Raw genomic sequence first — 20654 nt, forward strand, 5'->3', positions numbered from 1 at the left:
CTCTACTTCCAAAGCCCCTTGCACGTACACCTAGACAGTGCTAAGCCCCTCTTTGGTCTCTTGAAACCAGCCCTCCGCGTTCCTAGCCCCAGCTCGACGGGCGCAGGGCACTGCAGCCTGCGCACCGGAGGCTGTGCGGAGCGGGCCGGACGGCCACATGGCGCGCTCCAGGGTGATGGCAGCTGCGCTTTGTTTCCATCAGCAAGGGGTGAGTCACAGGTTCCCGCAGTTCCTAAGCTGGGCAAACCATTCGGGCCAAGGCTGCTGTGAATTTAACAGCAGGAGCAACTACCGAAACAGCCGCATTCCTTTTCTTCTTTTCCTACTCCTCCTCCACCGCCACTGCCGCTCGGCCGCGGCCACCTCCGCCTCCTGCCTCCGCCCAGTCCCCTCCTCCTTCCCCCGCGAACTTAGTCAGCGGTTCGCGCCGCCGCGCCCCGATTGGCCAGCGGAACTCGCCGCGTCACAATGGAGCCGGTTGGAGGCGGTGAGCCGGGCAGCGCTGGGGCTTCCCGCTGAGCCCGCAGCAGCCGGCGCCGAGGAAGTGCGGGCGCGGGGCCGCCGCCGGCGCGCCCGAAGCGGCGCGGGGCGCACGCCGTGGGGAGCGCCGGCGCCCGGGGCCGGAGGCGCGCAGGTAGGTCGGGGCCGGACGCCCCCGGTCACGGAGGAGGAGCGGAGCCGATCCAGGTGATGGAGGCAGAGAGCAGGGCGAGGGGACGCAGCAGGTGGGGTTGGCCGAGCAGGTGCGGTTACCTGTTCTCGCCTCACCTGAGAGCCGGGCCTGTGGGCAAGTGGCTGGGCGGGAGAGATGAGAAGCGGTTTTGCCACTCCCTTGTCTCCGGGAGAATGGGAGTGATGCCCGTGACTCCTCCGGAGTGCTGGGGTCATTCGGGGCAGGAGGAATGGACGCTGTCTCCCCCATAATCGCGGCGCTACACCTGAGTGTGAGCCCTCGGGGCGGGGCGGGAACCGGGTTCTGGTTTCCCCGGGCTGGCGTCTCGCCCTCCCTAGGTGAGCAGACCTGTCCGGAGGGCGTCCGCGCTTGGGTCGCTTTCCTTTGCCCCCTGCCCTGGTGCTGTTCATTGGCACACATTTTTCTGCTCTTGGGAAACCTATTATACAGTTGTTCACCTACTGTTTGATGGTGGTGTTGGCACTCATTTGTTTGAGGGAGAAGGGAGCAACTTCTACCGTTTTCGAGAGAGAATCTGAGTTTCGCCTACCTAGGCTGCAGCTAAGCGGGTGCCGAGAGGTCAGAAGGGAGGAGGCTCAGTGTTGGCTCATCACTATGTCCTCCGCTGACTTCCCAAAGTCCATAGGTTGCCTTTAGTCAGATGACGTGTGTGGAAGACTTTTTGTGGTCAGGAAGACCCTGTAGGCAGCCCCCTTCCCACCTCCCCCCAAAAAGGTCAAACCCGAATTTAAAAACAAAAACCTACACTTCAACTTTCTTGAGTAAATTCGCCTTGCCAAAAACTTTTAAAAATCCATAAAAAGATACCGGTATGAAAATTTAATTTGCAAATAGGTTACCAACTTAAAATAGACAATATTCACTTTTTTTTTTAAGAGGAAATGGTATGTGTCTTTATCAGACTATGAGGTCTCCTAACCTTTAGGTCTCCTGAACCTCCTAGTTAGGTTGTAGTACATAGAAGCAACCAAACTGCAGTCTAATTATTTAATTATAATAACTTCCAGGTGCTGAGGTAGAGCCTCCTGAGAGAACCCCAAGTGCTCTTTGATTTGTGAGTGTCAAGGTGACTTCCTTTTACTCCTGGTTTCCTAGTCAACAGCTTCACCCTTGAAGGAATGTGAAATGACAACCAATCCCACAAGTGACTGGGCCTCTGTGATTTAAGAATATTCGTCCTAGCATGTCTGATGTTACTCTTAGTTCAGGTAATGAGGGGGACAGAGTTGTCTCTGAGTGTGCAGTTGAGTCATGATACCTACTATCCATTTACTACATGTTAGAATTAAATTTTTTATTATTTGAAACTTGTTCTTTTTTGCTTAAGTTGGAAAAGTGTCCCAGCACATCCAGCCTAGCGTGAAGATTCGCATGTCGAGAATGATTTCATTTGACTAGTTGTTAAGATTTGCTTTATAAAAACCATTGCCCTCCCCAGTGCTGTTTCATTCCTCTGAAGCCTCGGAATGAAAAGGGTTCTATTGAATATCACTGAAAAAAAGGTATCAGGTCTTCTAAGGTGTTTTTTTGTTTTTTGTTTTTTAAAGAGAATTTATTTTTTAAAGCAGTTTTAGGCTCACAGCAGAACTGAGAGTAACTGCAGAGAGTTCCCATATACCCCCTGCCCCCATTATCAACATCTCCCACTAGAGTGAGACACTTGATACAATAGATGAAGCTACACTGAGACATCATCATCCAAAGACCATAGTTTAGAGTTCACTGTTGGTGTCATACATTTTGTGGATTTAGCCAACTGTGTAACAACGTGTATCTGCCATTATAATACCGTCAAGTATGATCCTGTATCGTATGATCACTACCCTAAAAATCCTCTGTGATCTTCCTGTTCATTCCTGCTGCCTGCCTCACCCTTGGCAACCACTGATATTTTCACTGTGTCCACACTTTCCTTTTTTCCAGAATGTCAAATAGCTGGAATCAGCCTGGAGCCTTTGCAGATGGGCTTCTTGCACTTTTAATATTATGCATTTAGGTTTCCTCCATGTCTTTTCATGGCTTGACAACTTTTTTTTTAAGCACTGAATAATATTACTTTATGGCTCTAGATTTTTTTAGACTGTGTGGGTATTTTCCTGTAAGTGGCTTGAAATTTGTGATTTTTTATTTTCTGGTGTGGAAGGTTGGAAATATTTTAATATGTGAAAGATTCTTGTTTGAGCTGAAATTTTTATTTATAAACAAGTTTTTGTAATTTATGAATCTATTTTGATAGTATCTGAATATTTTTATTTTCTTTTAGATTTTAACTGCCCATAAAAATAGCCTATTTAATCTAATCTCTGGTGTTCATGTAGTGTCTCTCAAGTTGAATTTCCAAATTTTTTTTCTCTTTCCAGCATCCTTCTAGCATACACTGGTATTATCAGAAACAAATATATGCTGACTCTGTCCTGTTACCCCAGACTCAATGGCATGGTTTCCGGTGCCTTCTATATAGCGTGTCCCCTCTGCTTTCTTGACTCAGGGAGTACTGCTTGTTCTGCAAACATTATAACCCATGACCACTCAGGCCCAGTTATAGTGAAGGGTTTCTTTAATGAATTGTCAAGTGTATTCTAATTTCTGTCATGTCTGTTTTCAAATTGCTGCCTTTTCCTTTATGCCACTTGCATTTTATTTCTCATCTATATTTTCTAAACTTCCTATGTGCCTTTATTATGACAGGTTTTTACAAGGTGTTTAAACTAATGTCTTTGGCAAACATAACAACTTATTTTTTCCTTTTCTGGATCATTAAGATTGATTGTAAATAAAATTGGTCCTGTCTGCAGTCACTGAAATCTGTCTGCTAAGTTCTTATCAGTGCTGTTCATTTAGAAATTGAACAAAGGGAAATAATAAACTCCCTGTTCTATGACTTCCTCTTATTTAGGATTCTGCTCAATTGCAACAGAATTTAAATTCACTTCTTCAATGCTGTTGTGAACGCGTGTAAAGGAAATGAATAAAAATGAGTTGTCAGAGCTTCAACCTTGACCTTTCCTTTTGCGTTTTGGCCCTTAAGCCTTGATATGGGTCACATGGTTCTCCTTGGTTCTTTCCAGACTCTGTATCTTTGAACTTCATCTCCTGCTTCTTCAGTTTCAGGGTTCCTTTAATTCTTTGTTGTGTTTGTTTCATCCTGTGGCCATTTTCAGGGCTTTGTTCTACAATGCCTACTCCTTGGTCAGCAGTATCTGTCAGAGACATCATCAGCTGCAAAGCTTGTATTTCACTTATCTTTCCAGCTCCACACAGGTGATTGAGATCTTCTCTGCCCATCTCTGATGGAGACTAAATTCTTTACTGTCAAGTAGCATATTCCCTTTGATGGTCTCTCAGGTAGGAAGATTTGAGAGCATATTCAAACCTTTTTTTCTTCTGTCATATTTTTTTCAGCATTTTTACACTTCCCCCTCAAATCTATTGCAGATTATAATCAAGAATTCTTCAGGCTTCCACCTAAGAGCATAAGCTATGCAGATTGATGGGCCTGGATTTGAACCCTACACTGTATCACTTTGGATGAGTTACTGGATTAGTTAAGATTAGCTGCCAGTTACAGAGACCACAAAGAACAATGGCTTAATTAAACAAAGCGATGTTTGTTTCTCTTTCAGAGATAGACTAGAGCTCCTATTATGATTTTGCAAATCTTTTCAGACCTATGCTGGTTCCACCTTTTAGAACCTCAGACATCAAATCAGACCCTCAATCTTGTGATCCAAAGGGGAGCTTCGGCCATCACATTTAGGTTCCAAGTTTAGAAAGGAAGAAAGAAGGAAGGAAGGAAAGAAGACAGGGCGAAAAAGCAAGAGCCCAGAGTCTCTTAAGGAAATTTCCTGGAGGCTGTCATACACTTCTTATTACATCTCATTGACCAGACTTTGAGTAATATGACCTCATCTAGCGTTTCACTTTCATGCATTGGAGAAGGAAATGGCAACCCACTCCAGTGTTCTTGCCTGGAGAATCCCAGGGACGGGGGAGCCTGGTGGGCTGCCATCTGTGGGGTTGCACAGAGTCAGACATGACTGGACCAACTTAGCAGCAGCAGCTAGGATAGATAGAGACTAGGAAATATTGTCCTTATTTGAGACAGTCTTAAGACAAGCTAAAACATGGGAATTTTGCATCCTTAGTGAGATAGAGGGAAAGAAATATTGGAGTAGTCAAACACCACTGTTATTCTACACCTCTTTTTTCTTGACTGTTACTACCCATCTCACAGGAGTCTTAAGATTAAAAGAAATATTAATGTGAAAGCATATAATACAGTATCTGGCATAAAACAAGCTTTCAGTAAATGTTAGTTCATGTTCCTCCTTACTCCTTTTTCATAAATTATCTCATTTCTCTGCTACCACATCATTGGTATCCAAATCCCATTTTAAATACTGGCCCCAATTGATGGTACTAGACTATAGTCAGGTTCCTTATCATGGGAGGCAGTAACACATTATGACTCAATGTCAGCATCTGCTTCTTAGCTTAAAGGGTGGCTAAAATTTAAGATATAGCTCTTGGAATCAAATATAGCTAGATATAAATCCTAGCTCTGTCACTCAGTATGTAACCTCAGCCTCTTGCACCCTCAGTTTCCTTTCCTCATCTGGAAACCTGGGTTAAGATTCAGATTATGAGGAGTATGGAAAAAATGTATTTAGAGTGCCTAAGAAATTGCGTGATAAAGTGCTAGCTTTTCTTTTAAAATTTGGCCCAATCTAGGTGAACCTTTCAGAAAATAAACTCTTATTCCATTAAAAAGAAGTTTTAAAATTGGTCATCTCCATACATATCTAAATGAGTGTTGTTAAATTTTTAGTCAGACTTTTTGAGAATTGTCCCCAAAATCAGTTTAAACCTTGAATAGCAACAAAGTCTTTGCTTTTTTAAAAAAAACAAAAACCAGAATAGCTCAGCCTTAACCTTCTTCAGCCTTCATTTGAGTGATTTTGGCAGATCCACTTTCAGAAGCAGAATCATTCCCACCAGTGAGTATATGTCATAGTATTTTTTTTTTCAGCATGTTTGTTAAGCACCTACTGTGTACCAGATATGACTATGCCAGGTTCTAGGGACACAGCAGTAAGCAAAAATATACATGGTCCCTGCCACCGTGGGGGTTGCAAGGTACTAGGGGAGACAGAAGAATCAATCACTGCAAATAAATGAAAAAAATTGCCACTTAACATGGTCAGGAAGGAGATGTACAGGTGCTATGAAAGTATGTGCAAATATCTTATGGTCAGAAGTTGAATGGTATCTTTAGGAAAAAGTCGTCCAGTGAGCGGAAGCAAAGAATTGTTGTGGGAGTGTGGTTTGAAATGAGCTCTGACATGAGATGAGCATAGTCCGAGCACAGATGAGAGTGTCCCACACGTTTCCAGCACCGTACCAGAGAAGGCATATCATTTGGAGCCGTCATTAAAATACGTGTACATAATATATAACTTCTCCATGTGAGTCTCTGGAAGGGGCTACATAATTCAAGAATAATTTAATTATTTTATAATTTATTTATGCTTTAGTGACAAGCTTTAAATTCAGATATGTTTTTTATTTTTGATACACCAAGCAGATGCATCTGAGAAAATAGGCGGTAATATAGGGTCTTTTGAGAGGGTCAGAGGATTCATCTGCATCACCCTTAGTGAGTGGAATTTGAAGACCTTTGGCTGGACAGGGTTACATGAATGTTGACAGACGAATAGGTAACCCGCGAAGCAGCAGTGGATGATGACCACAGGCTGGGAGGCAAAAGCAGTGTTTTCTGGAGAGTGGGCTGCATTACTGAGCTTGGGATGGCCCATCTCACGGCCCACAGGCTGCCCACCATCCCATCTCTCCAAGGCTTTCAGGCTTGCATAGGTAGACCCAGCTTAGCACCTTGACAATGGTATACCATTTTTCCTTGTCCTTTCCAGCTGAGCTAATGGGGGCATCTTTTGAGAAGTGTTGCGTCTCTCGTCCCTTTGAGGGCTTTGGAGAGTGTCTGGGAGTCTCCGCTCCCACGTAACATGTTAAGGCGTGACTGAGCCTGCGGGACAGAGCTGCCTGCCATTGGACTTCAGGTTGTGTCTTGCTCTGAGCAGATACCATTTATGTTGAATTTCGTCCATCTAAAAACTTTAAAGTTCATCTCTGTAGGCAAAACTGAGTTTGTTCCTGGCCCCTGTTTCAGTGCCCAGATAGGCAACTGAGCAAGTGATTTGTCTTTGAAAAGTGTGGGTGAGTCATGATGCAGTTTCTAGATGTGCAGTGCTGTGCTTGGTGGGCAGGTTCCCAGAGAATTTATGTTCTGCTAGCACTGCCCTAAGGGGCCGCAAGCCTTTTAACTTCACCCTCCCAGGAATGCCTTTGGAGCTGGGACTTCCTCTGGCTAACCACTAGCCTGGTAGTTGGAATTCCTCCCTCAGGACATGCCAGCCTTGTTACTGCACCAGGGACTTCTCCATTGCCTGGACCCCCTTCCTTTATGAGTCTGTCTGACTGCTTCCTTTTCAGTGAATAGTTGGCTTCAGTGATCTCAGGGATCCTTTCCCTGATCACCTCGGATAAAATACATCTGCCTGCCCTCATTGTAGTCTTTCAGGCTTTGGTTTATTGTTTGCTGGCTTGTCCCTACCAGAATATAAGTTCTGTGAAAGCAAGGACCTTGTCTCCCTAGTATACCCGCTCTTAAGCCTGGTATGTAGTAAAACTCCTCAGACTGCTACATATGGCTTGGGGCAAAAAAATTAGCCCTTTGAACATAAAATGGGGATAATAGCATCTGTGCTACCTGCCTCACAGAACAATGAGGAGCTGGAGTTTGTATATGCTAAAGATACTCTCCCCACCCCCAAACTTGCTGTTCATCTTTAGATTTCATAGTTTTGCAAATAGCAATACCATTTGCCCAATTATATAGCCCTAAATACTTAGAACTCATTCTGGGCTTCTCTTTGCTTTGTTCCCTGTTAAACTGCTCTATAAATTCTGGTAACCAGTTTGTCCAGAGGCCGTATCCTTCGGGTCCCTCCCATCAGCACCCTTCCTTCACAGTCTCTTGACTGCCTTGAGTCTTTTCCAGGCCCGCTGCTTATTGCCTGCAACCAGTAGTTCAGTTTATAGTCTTTCCAGTCTTCTACCCCACCCCACCCCAATTCGTTGTCCGCACAAGAGGAAAATAATGATTATGAAAGGTAAATTTCATACCACCACTGCCTGGTTTAATAATCCTTTAATGACTTGCTTTGTCAAAGCATCAAGTCCAAATGCCTTGGAGAGCCATATAGTACAGTCTTCCTCTGCCGGCGTCTTCAGGTCTCCAGTTTCACCTCTCACCCCTCATCATTTCTAAATCACCAACGCGTGCACTGTGGACGCAGCATGCAGTCACAGCCCATGCACCAGGCATCCTAAACTGTTTGCAGTGCAAGGAGGAAGGTAAGAGGTAGCCAGGTGGCTCCACTCCATGGCCCCCCGCACTTTTTCTTTTTTTGCCTTTCCTCTATCTGTGGTGTTCATATCCCCTTGTCACTTGCTCATGTTTCAGGAGTCAGTTCAAGCATACTTTTTCTGGAAGACCATTCCAGATCCTTCCCTCTGCCTACTACTTCCAAGAGATCCTGATTCCCTTCTCTGTGCTGCCTCCGAGCCTTGTACACTTCCTATAAAGATTATTTTGTTCATCCTCTGATTGAGCTTCCTGAGCCAGGCATTATACTTGGCATGTAAATTGATATCTGGGAAAGAATTAGGCAATAAAACTCAGTGTACTTATTATCTAGTCCAGGGCTTTGTTTCAATAACATTCTTCTGACTGGTATTTGAAAATTTGAAAGATTTCCTTGAAGGTTAGAAGTAGGAAGAAGAATTATCATATATATGCTGGTGGTGGTGGTGCTGCTGCTAAGTCACTTCAGTCGTGTCTGACTCTGTGCGACCCCATAGACAGCAGCCCACCAGGCTCCCCTGTCCCTGGGATTCTCCAGGCAAGAACACTGGAGTGGGTTGCCATTTCCTTCTCCAATGCGTGAAAGTGAAGTCACTCAGTTGTGTCCGACTCTTAGCGACCCCGTGGACTGCAGCCTACCAGGCTCCTCCATCCATGGGATTTTCCAGGCAAGAGTACTGGAGTGGGGTGCCATTGCCTTCTCTGATATATGCTGGTAGTAGGTATCAATTGAATGACCGAAATATTTTGTCAGTGAGCTAGTGTTTACTGAACATTTATTGTGTTCAGAGTTCTGGATTTGGCCATTTGCAGGACAGGCTTGAGTCGGCTCTTGGAACTTTTCTAAAACAACTCTGGCTATATCATTCTATCAGAAGTCAGAATTGTAGATGGTCAGCACAAGTTCTTGGTTTACAGGCGGTTTAGAACAAAGTACATGAATGTTTTTCATCCAGTACCCCCTAAAAGGATTTTGAAACACTATCTCTCCTCTTCATGTGTTTTAAAAGTTTTGTCTAAATTGTTTATAGTTGTAAAAGGTGGCACCTGTGATATATAAATATTGATTTAGAAAGACATCTTTTCTAATGTACCCAGTTTAAGTTAAACACTAAAATGATTTTGTATCTACCATGCCATCCATTAAAAAAAACACAAAAACAAGCTTGTTTAGAAAAGCTGGAAATTTTACATAGTTATTTCCCTTGTGGAATGCATTTCTTCTATAAAACTTACTTCCCTCCCCCCCAAAAAAACTTACTCCCCATGTAACATTCTTATGTTTGAAAATCTTTCATTGAATTCCTTATCATACTCTTGTAACACACATATACACACAACATATTTTTTGAAGTTCTTGTGACTATAAGGCTCTAAATGTTACATAAAATTTCATTTGGATTGAGTTTTTATGATTTTGACTAATATACAGTTGACCAGACAAGTATATTAGAATTTTGATAAATAATTATTAAGCATAGGTAAAATTTTATGGGAAATAACTTCTTGATGAGATGCCCTGGACTTAAAAATATTCGTGCATAAGTAAATATTTCATATTGCTAAGATAAGATAGGCTTCATAATCAAGTTTTCTTTTTAAATGTAAATGCTTAAGACACTTTCCCATATGTATATGAAAATGAAGGCACTATAATTCCACTCTGTTTTTTAAACTTCTGAGGTGTATGCCAAAATTACTTAGTAATTGATCAAAGAAATGATTTTCCAAGTTCTGCTGTCTGACTTGGTTATATCTCCCTCCCGTGTTGTTTGAAGCAGAGAAATGAATACTTTTCCTTAACTCCCAAAAGGATGTTTCAGTCTTCAAAGTCATTCACTTTCTTAACATCTATAACCCTACAGTTATCTCAAATGACCCTCAGCTTGGGGTCTGGAGATTTTTACTCCCCAAGGCAGTGTGCCATAAGCAGAAATGAAACGTTTGCCTTTCTTATGGAGTGTGGGGAGAGGATGACTATGAAAAGGGAAAAGGGAGATGACCGGAAGGAACCAACTGGACGTCAGGTGTTCTGAAATAGATACTTTATTTTTAAACTATGCTGCGAGGCATGCCCAGGCTCTTTGTTCCCGGACCAGAGATTGAACCTGTGCCTCCTGCAGTGGAAACACCGAGTCTTCACCACTGGGCAGTCAGGGAAGTCCCAGAAGAAGGTACTTTTAGACAGGGGTTAACTGGTGATCTGAATGTAGATTCTACCGGATTACCCCTTCTTCTGAAAACAAAAGGCCCTCCAAATCCCATACCTCACTTTGTAGACCAATTGATTGGGTGCTGGAGAAAACTTTTCCCTGTCAAATTAGCTATCAACTCTAAGGGAAAATGCCCCTAATAAGCCAATATAAAAATTTCTTCTTGGTGGACAGGAATATTCAGTAGGGAAAGAACATGGTTAGAGTGAATCACTGTTTTAAAAAGACTTGATGGAAGCTAATTTTAAAAAGTATACTCAAACTCTCCTAGAATATTTAGAAATACTTTTTATACCCATTGTTAGGTAGACTAGATACAAATAGAATGCTGGTGCATGGGGATGACCCAGAGAGATGTTATGGGGAGGGAGGTGGGAGGGGGGTTCATGTTTGGGAACGCATGTAAGAATTAAAGATTTTAAAATTTAAAAAATAAAAAACTAAAAAAAATTAAAAAAAAAAAAAAGAATGTTGGTAAAGATCAACAGATGTTTGACTGACAGTCGCATAGGTCAGTAGGTGACTGATTTCTAATTAGTCCCACTGAAAATTTTTTTTCTGCAGCATTTTATCAGGAATACTAGGTTTTTATTTTTTATTTTTTCCAAAGAGGAGGTTGTGAATTACATGCCAAAAGGTTTGGTCCCAAGCTAGATTTAGGACATTTTTTTTCTTTGCAGATTAATGCATTCTGAAGGGAGAGGAGTTGAGCCTGGCCATAATCCCGTTGATTAAGAAGTCTTTCCTGGGGTCCTCTTGATCCTAGATGCTTTCAACACCATGTATGTAAAGACACTGTTCAGAGGTCTGCTGTGCCCTTGCCTTCTCCCACCAGTTTATAGCAAATCTCTCCCGAAACACTTAGAGATCCCCCACTGCATTACTTACTATATTTTTTGACGTTGCTTCTAAAATACTAAAGCATTTATACTCACATTTATTCTCCTGATGACTTGCGGAAGACAGGTCAAGTATTATTCCCATGATACAAATATGCATACTGGGTTTATAAGGGGATATGTGGCTTGTTTCAGTGCACTCCACATGTTAGCTGCAGATCTGGTACCCGATAAAGCAACTTTTTTTAATGTATATTGGCTGCTTCCTTTTCCCAGAGTCGTTTTATAGAAGGCTGTAAAGATTGGAAAACTTGCTGTAAAGTGGTCGTATAAAAATTAAGATAAATATGCTCACAAATGCTTAGTAGAGTACATTGTTCTTAGCAGGCCCTCAGCTTTTTTAAAAATAAAAAAGATGTATTTGAATTTTGAATCTGCTTTTCTTCATTTTATGGATTAAAAAAATTATTCAGTATTTTTGGGGGCACTTAATATTTGCCAGGCATTATGCCAGCCCTGGAGATAAATCCAACAATGAAGAAAACATAAAAAACGTTTTTTTGCATGGAGTGTACATCCTAGAGGAGGGAAGATAGACAATAAGCAAATCTGACATACAGTATTGATTTTAACGAGTATCTCTTTTTAACTTGTTTATATTGTAGGTATCCTTGAGGGTCTTTTCCAGAATAATACAACACATATGCATAACATTTTAACATGCCTTGAAATCATCCTTATAGCACTTCAGGTTCATTATTTCTGTTCTCAGTTTTTCTTTCTACTGATAAGACAGTAAGCTTGAAAAAAGCAAAGTGAAAATCATCCAGTGTCACAACTAGCTGGCTTCCCTGGTGGCTTAGCATTAAAGAATCTGCCTGCAGTGCAGGAGATGCAGGAGGCTTGAGTTTGATCCCTGGGTCAGGAAGATCCCCTGGAGAAGGAAATGGTAACCCACTCCAGTATTTTTGCCTGGGAAATCCCATGACAGAGGAGCCTGGCAAGCTACAGTCCTTGGGGTCACAAAGAGTCGGACACGACTGAGCGACTAAACAACAACAAAGTTGCTAGGTTGTTAAACTCTTTCAATTTAGTCCATGAAGTTTTTCCTGCTTTGTGTGTGTGTGTATACTGCTTTTATTTATGTAGAAAACCTCCCCAAGTAGCTTATGTGGCTAAGTGTAGCTCCTTTTCCCATTTCCTGACCCATAACAACATAAATAATATCCCAAGTATTCCAAATGTCTTAGAAAATTTTCGGTGAGGAGAACTCAGGCTGGTAGCAGAAAAGGAAAAAACAAAAATGGAGATCTTGGAGTGGGAATATTTTCTTACAGACCTAATAGGGACTAGCAGTGCCTTTGAAGGTCTGTGTACAGACACCAGAGGGATTGGTGGTGGGAAAGGCCTTGTCCCAGTTTCAACAGGCACAGTGACTTCCTAGGGTAACACAACAGTCACCCTCACCAACCCACCCAATGATTTCCCCTTTGGACATTTTATACAAAAACTTCGAAGATAAACTTGTCAGTTTCAGGAAAATATTCATTGTGTCAACTTATCTTCCCAGCCACACTTCCGTCACAGATGTCTCCACTTTTAGTACTATGAAATAACCAAAAATTTTAAGTAGTAATCGGAATAAGTGTATAATTTTCAAAATTCGATGCTGTGTAAAGGTTTTGATTTGCATGCAAGATTTTCTAATAAAATACATCTGGCTTTTAAAACCTTCAAAACTTTCCAACTCCATCTCCTACAAAATACTGATACTTACTGAAATTTTAGGCTGCTTTCTATTGTTGCTCTCTTAAAGAAAACCTACTTTTTTTCCATTAGAAGTTCCCCTTAATGTTATGTTAATAGAAGAATTGTATCCTCTTCTCTCTTAACCAGTGAAAAGCCCTTTCTCCCATATTCCCCATCCCCACCTCCATTTCTGGGTATTTCTAGCCTACTTTTCCATCTGTGTGCCTTGTTACTATGGTGATGGGCACCATAGAAATGGAGAACAAAGCGGATGTAATAAGCACCTCCTGCGTGGTTCACAGTGCTGAAAAGGGACCTAGGTTTTTTCAGGCTTGTTCTTTATTGGTGGTGGAACTGGACCAGCCCAACTGGGAGGGGCACTGGGGTTCTGAGCTGATTCAGGCCCTGCTTTTCCCATTGCTCTCCTCTTCCCCAAACCTTTCTTTACCCAGAGTCATGAAGGTGAGCAAAGAGTAGTGGGGGCTTGTGGGGGGATGTAGTATAGATACCAATGCCATATAGTCACCGCACTGCAAAACTCAAATCTACTGAAGCATGTTACAGGGGACGGAATCACAAACTGGTTTTAAGGGTTACCAGTCATCAGTCCTATTGCCTGAGTTAGCATTGTTCAGCTTTACCTGCCATTAGAGATTTGCCAGCCTAGGTTTTCCTGCCTTCAAGATGCTTAGCCTGTGTTAGACTTTTTTAAAAAAATGAATAAGATTTATCTTAATTACTGATAGCTTGCAGTATTTGGTCCCATTTGGTTTGAATTTTTTAAAATAAGAGGTTAAACTAATGTGTACTTATTTTGCTTGTTTTAGAATTACAATTAAATATTTTCCCTGCATTGTGGAAACTAGTATTTTCCATAAAACCTGGGAGAAGGTGCCCACAGGTATTTACTTTTATTTTTAATTGGAGGATAATTGCTTTCCAGTGTGTGTTGGTTTCTTCCATACAACAATGTGAATTAGCTGTAAGTATACATGTATCCCCTCCCTCTTGGGCTTCCCTTTAAACCTTCTGCATGCATGATCATTCTTTAATACATCTTCATGTATCAGATTCTTGGACATCCATAGTGAAATACCCAAAGATTAAATAAAATATTCCAGTTAATCAGTTCCATCTTCTGGACAGTTATTTCTAAATTTTTTTAAATTATGTTTTAAGTTTTACATTCCTCATATTTTATGTCTGTGTTCTATATACAAGGGAAATAATTTAGCAGTGGTTTAGTATATAAAGTCATAGGACATGAATCATGAAATTTGGAGCTAACAAAGATGAATATTCTGTTTTTCTGTTGCATTGTAGCATGAAAGCCTGAAGTTCTTTTTGACTCTAAATTCTTGCTTCTTTGGTCACATGGCTCCTTTCCTTTTGCCTGATGAAATAGTATTTTGCCATTTTTATCTGCTATAATGGCTCTTACACTGATGTGAAAATAAACTCTAAATCAGCCTCACACTATGTGTGTTTTAAGTATAGACCCAGTGTGGCCCTCCCTGCCAAAGTCAGCTCTTCCCCTTTGTGTCGTGAGCAGAAGAGTGAGAGCACCAGAGACTAGAGTGGGAGCTGGAACTTTGAAAATCATAGCTTCTGCTACAGCAAAGTCATATGTTACAACCTAACCCTTAAGGTGATGGTGCTGGGGAGACAGCTGAGAGGTAATTAAATCACAGGAGTAGAACCTTCAAGAATGGGAGTTGTGCCTTTGTGAAAGAGACTCAGGAGAACTTCATTGCCCCTCCCACCATTTGTGGGCACAGAAGCAGTCTGTCTGTGAACCAGCAAGTGAGCTCTCACCAGACACTGACTCTTCTGGCACTTGATATTGGACTCCTTAGCTTCTAGAACTATGAGAAATAAATGTTTATTGATTAAGCCTCCCAATCTTTGGGATAGCAGCCCAGATGCATTAAGACAGCTTCAAAACCTGCGTGTCCTCTGACTAGAAACGAGAGAAGACTTGGGGGAAGTAGTGTGGGTTCTGTGGGAAGAATAATGACTGTTTTTGCAGAGGAGAGGTCTGTGGAAACCAGGTAGTCACTCCACACAGCACAGCTCCTTGTTTCCCAGAAGGCTGGGAAACTGTGGGCTCGTTGGGTAGGTTCTGTGGGGAGAACAGAGCTTGTATTTGCCAGGAGTTTCTCCCTTCATGGACAGCTGTTCTCTGATGCCTCCTGGGAGGAGGCAGTATCCATTGCATTTGATATTATCATCAGTGAGAAGGTAGAAAGTAGGCCAGCTAAACTATTTCTATTTTTACAATCAAGCTGGCGTTCTGAGACACTGTGTCACTTGGCTCCCAGTTAAGGAAGACGTTAGGCAGGATAAGAGTTTACTCTCCTTCGTCATTTTGCTGACCTCTACTGCTCCACTCATGACTGAAGAAAGAGGTGAGTGAATGAATGCATGTTTACTACTGGTTGTTTTGTTGAGTTGTTAGTGAGTTCAGTCACTTAGTTGTGTCCAACTCTTTGTGACCCCATGGAGTGTAGCACACCAGGCCTCCCTGTCCATCACCAACTCCCAGAGCTTGCTTAAACTCATGTCCATCAAGTCAGTGATGCCATCCAACCATCTCATCCTTTGTCGCCCCCTTCTCCTCCTGCCTTCAATCTTTCCCAGAATCGGGTCTTTTCCAATAAGTCAGTTCTTCCCATCAGGTGGCCAAAGTATTGGAGTTTCAGCTTCAGCATCAGTTCTTCCAATGAATATTCAGGACTGATTTCCTTTAAGATGGACTGGTTGGATCTCGTTGCTGTTCAAGGGGCTCTCAAGAGTCTTCTCCAACACCACAGTTCAAAAGCATCAAATCTTCGGCACTCAGCTTTCTTTACAGTCCAACTCTCACATCCATACATGACTACTGGAAAAGCCATAGCTTTGACTAGACAGACTTTTGTCAGCAAAGTAATGTCTCTGCTTTTTAAGATGCTGTCTAGGTTAATGCTGAGCTACTTTTTATTCCTCTCAAAGATCTCTTTGAAGATTATGCACATTCTGGCTGGTCTTCTGAGTTTGCCAGTTGTGCTGACATAGATAAATTCCGTAACTGTCTCAGCTGCCTCATCTGTAAAGTGGAGATAGCCTCATGGCGTTGTTGGGAGCATGAATAAGTTCACTGATATGAAGGGCTTAGTAGAATATGCAACATATAATTATCTTTGGTGAGCATCAGCTTCCATGACTGAGTGTTACAATATGCATAGTGAATTTGACTACTTCAGCCTCACATCAGCTACTTATAAGCGCTTCATAGAACACTGGGCTTGTTTTGTCTTATCTACCTAGTAGGAGCTATTAGGGCCAGTCCTGTTTCATTTGTCTTTTGATGATTTATAATAAGTTGTTTCACCTAACTAGGCTTTAGATGGACTTTTTTCTAGTTATTTTTAATTCAAATACTAGTTAGTAATTCAAATTACTTAAGCCTTGAAGATTAGGTTTTTGGATAGTTATTGATTGTACAGGAACACTACAGACAAAGAATTTGTCTGTGCAAAAAACACTACAGTGTTAGAAGAAATTATAGCTGTCCCAGGAGCAGATTGGAAAAGCCTGTGTGTCTTTGTTTTAGCCTGAGTTTTGTTCAATTTTCACATTCTCTGAAATTCAACCTTGAATTATCCCGCAAATGAACATGTAAAAATATTATGGTCCTTCACATTTTTAACGCATATTTTTTGTGATATGTAAACTTTAACTTTGAAAAGTCTTTCATGATAATTGATCAGCATGGGTAACAATCCTGAAAGCCACGTAAGTCTAGATGGTATAAAATCCCCATTGTTATTTGTTAGAAGCCTTGGAACTCCTTTGTTTCTTGTCTTGTTGTGCATGAAGGTGACTGAATCAGTGACTGGTAGTTTCCTTAAAGCATCTAGATAAGAGAAAGTTTATTCTAACAATATGATCTCATTTTTGAAAAATGATTTTTTTGTTGTTGTTGTTTGTTTTCTTCAGTCTCTATTGGTGTGTGTGTGAACAGAGAATAAGTTGTAAGGATGCAGAGTTTCTTGGTGTGTGCAGTAGAGGATGATGAGGGGGAAAGGGAGTAGAGGAAGGAAACCACTCTAGTTCTCCCTTTTGACTCTGTGTTTTTCCTCTCAAGTGAAGTCCTCCGAGATGTTACACATGGTGCAGTCTTACAAAAAAAAAAAATTCTTTCTGAAAACATTTTGTTTCTTAATGAGATTTATTTTGGTGCTTTGTTGTCATTGTGCTGGGAATTTTGAAATGTTCTCTGTGTATTTCTGTGATTTTTGACCTAATAATCTCATTTGGGTTTACCACGCTTAGCAGCTGTTGTTTTTACCAACTATTGCTAAATTGTGTTAATGTTCAAAGTGGAAAAACCCTGTTTTCTACATTGGCCTAAATTATCCAGAGTTTTATAAAATTTCAGCCTTTCCCTCATTCCTTGTACTTTTCATTTAGTTGCAAGAAAACTTATAATATTAATATTCTAATGGATGGTTTAGATAGGCTGAAGCTGTCTCTCCCAGACCTCCAGTGATAGCTTGCAGTGTCATTTGTAGAACAGCATTTTTTGGATAAAGCTGTCTATCCTCTTTTTTTACTGGAGGAGGGAGAGACCTTGATTCTATTGTAATTTAAGTAGTGTTTAGTGTAATATGATAAGTATTTGCAGTTTGATAGTAATGATTATTCTCTGGCAAAGCAAAAGGAAAATTTGAGAAGTCAAAGGCTTTGAAAATGTCCTAGGAGAGAATAAACTCAGAATTATAGCCATTTTATTGGACAATTCTGCAATTTTATTTGAAAGAGGGCATCAAATGTTGAATTTTGACTTTTCATTTAATTAAAGTAACAAGAATTTTTCTTAAATAGCTGACATCTTGCTTCCCTTGCAGTCTGTTTTTAGAGATCCTTCAATGTGTCTGTTTTAATTATAAAGCAGTGGCGGGGGGGGGGGGGGTGGGTTTTTTTGTTTGGTTGGTTGTTTTTGTCTTGTTTTTTGTTTCTTTTATGGCTGTGCTGCTCAGCATGGGGGATCCTAGCTCCTCGACCAGGGACTAAACCCATGTCTCCTACAATGGAAGGATAGAGTCTTAACCACTGTACTGCCAAGGCAGTGGTTTTTGCAACTAGACTCTAGGTATGCTTTTAAATTCCCCCAGGGGTTAACTTGTTTAGCTCTGAATCTCATCTGCCTTCTATTTTTCACATTCCCATTTCCCCTGTTGAGAGCTGAAATCTCTTCTCATGTATTCAAGATCTAAAGCAATAGCTGTCCTTGTTATCAAGTCAGATGGCCAACAACATGCTTTGTAAATACAAAGCCATCTTTGCATATATGATTGCATTTGATTCTGAGAGTTCCAGGTGGCTCAGAGGTAAAGAATCCGCCTGCCAATGCAGGAAACACAGGAGATGCGGATTTGATCCCTGGGTCGGGAAGATCCCCTGGAGAAGGAAATAGGAACCCACTCCAGTATTCTTGCCTGAGAAATCCCATGGCCAGAGGAGCCTGGCGGGCTACAGTCCTTGGGGTTGCAAAGAGTCCGACATGACTGAGCATGTACGCCTGCATGTCTGACAGTCTAGTGAGGAGAAGAGAGAGAAAATGGCTATAGTTAATTCCTATTTTATGAGAAAACTTCAAGAAGTCACTCAACATACCCCAGAATAACATACAAACAGTAGGACCAGAACAAGAACTAGTTCTTTTAGCTCTGTGTCTAGTGTTCTTTCTGGCTTATCATACTTCGTGGGCACACCCTCTTCTATGCCATGAGATGTTTGCCATACAAGTAATTGAGTCGATATGCTGTGTGAGATTGGTGTGCTAAGTTTTTATAAACTTTCTAAAACCAGGTTGCTACTCAGTTTGCTTCCTACTGAGCATCATCATTTCACTATCAGTGTAGAGCAGTTTCCTGCTTTGCAAGCTAATGACATTGTGAGTGTACAGCTTAGGAGGGCAGGAACAACCGGACGATAATAAGAGAGGCACCCAAGGAGACATACAACTAGGTGACAGTTTCAGTGGAGAAACAGTGTAGGAAGAGAGACCCAAGTGAGCCTCGTCAGATGAGACAGGATTTGGAAAGGTGAAGGGAGTAGAAGGGAAATATCTGACTGGAGATGTACAGGACAGAACTGAAATACTGTATATTTCAGTATACAGTACTGAAATATTTGTGGGTAAAATGATGTCCAAGATTTGCTTCAAAATTAATCCTGAGCATGGGTGTGGTAAGAGTTTGTTACTTGTTGAAACTAAGTGGAAGGGTACATGGGACTTCCTTGTACTATTATTTGTACTTTTGTATGTATTAGGGATTTTTCATAATAAAAAGCTTAAAATATAGCAACGGTACATATTTTTGGACAATGAGTCGGCTGCCTATTTGAAATTAAGGGCGTGTTCAGAGGCATAGTGGGAGAGGATGTTGGAAAGGCAGTGTGGGAACAGATTTAGTGCTGGGAGGAGTTGATGAAGTCTGGGTCCCTCTGAAGTCCAGACTCTCTGGAGTCCTGATGAAGGCCAGGACTCATCATGTTCTAATGGCATCTGTGCCGAAGTCCAGACTCTCTGGAGTCTGGGTGGTACTGATAGACAGCACTTCATTTTCTAGACTTGAGTTTCACTTGACTGTGAACTTAAAAGTGGAGTTGCAGTACAGCCTGCCTCTTCATCAAGGATGACAGCAGCCCCACTTGGGGGTTTATTTGGCCCCATCACATCTGACATGCCATTTTCCACTCTGGAGCGCACATTTAAAAGGGCTTCTACAAACAGAGTCGATGGTTGTGTGACAGAAGGTGTCACATCTCAGGAATCTTTCTTGTAGAACATTTCATCAGTTTATGGTTGTCTACCTGAAAAGGGCTTATTTTCCCATCTGCCAAGTTCCTCCTCTGCTCTTTCTAAAACTTTCTGTCCTGTGTGCCTGAGAATGGGCAGTCAAAGCGAAATAAAAGCACTGCTGTTGTTGTTTAGTCACTCAGTTGTGTCCAGCTCTTTTGCAGCACATGTGCCTGACAGCCCGTAATTTTGCTTCCTGGAAGCAGCCTTTAACAGCAGACTGAGTTACATACAGTAGCACCGAAGCCGATAGAAAGCCAGACACCTTGGTGTAGCTTTCTGAAGCAAAGTTCCCTCTTCCTTCCTCCTTAATATGTTTCTCTGTTGCTAAGAGGAAAGAGCTGAGAGAGAAATTTGATAGTTGGTACTATGAAGGAATTATTAATTAGTTGGTTGTGATTCAGTGGTATGATGGAGTTGACAAGAGTTAATTATTATATTTTCAGGAATTCTGCAAGCCAGTTGTTAAACGCAGCCTTCAAAAAACTACACAAACTTAAAGTGTTAAAGTAACACTCAAAACTTATTACTTCCTATTTATTTTTCAATAATTTGCTATTATCTGTGCTCTTAAGGTTATTTATAAATGTGTAAACTACTTAAGGTTTTTACATGTATAATGTATATGTAAAGTTCAAACTACCATACAGTTGTACTCATATCAGCAAGGTCTGCTCAAAATCCTCCAAGCTAGGCTTCAACAGTACGAGAACTTCCAGATGTACAAGCTGGATTTAGAAAAGGCAGGAGAACCAGAGATCAAATTGCCAACATCCATTGGATCACAGAAAAAGCAAGAGAATTCTAGAAAGACATTTACTTCTGCTCCATTAACTATGCTAAAGCCTTTGACTTGTGTGGATCACAA

General features: G+C 41.4%; 1 protein-coding gene across 6 annotated transcripts in view; it reads left to right on the forward strand.

Annotated features, from left to right (window-relative positions):
* Window positions 1–438: 438 nt before the first annotated feature.
* LRRC8B (leucine rich repeat containing 8 VRAC subunit B) overlaps window positions 439–20654 on the forward strand; it is a 77218-nt gene continuing 57002 nt past the window's right edge. Inside the window, exons 1-2 of one of the 6 annotated variants that reach the window (XM_069597147.1) lie at window positions 466–634; window positions 11032–11133. The gene's annotated coding sequence lies outside the window, so the exon portion shown is untranslated. Of the gene's footprint in view, window positions 688–11031; window positions 11134–20654 lie in introns of all 6 variants that reach the window. The other 5 variants (XM_069597128.1, XM_069597158.1, XM_069597138.1 and 2 more) reach the window with 5 other exon arrangements.

Source organism: Ovis canadensis, chromosome 1, assembly GCF_042477335.2.
Source record: "Ovis canadensis isolate MfBH-ARS-UI-01 breed Bighorn chromosome 1, ARS-UI_OviCan_v2, whole genome shotgun sequence".
In the NCBI taxonomy this organism is placed as follows: domain Eukaryota; kingdom Metazoa; phylum Chordata; class Mammalia; order Artiodactyla; family Bovidae; genus Ovis; species Ovis canadensis.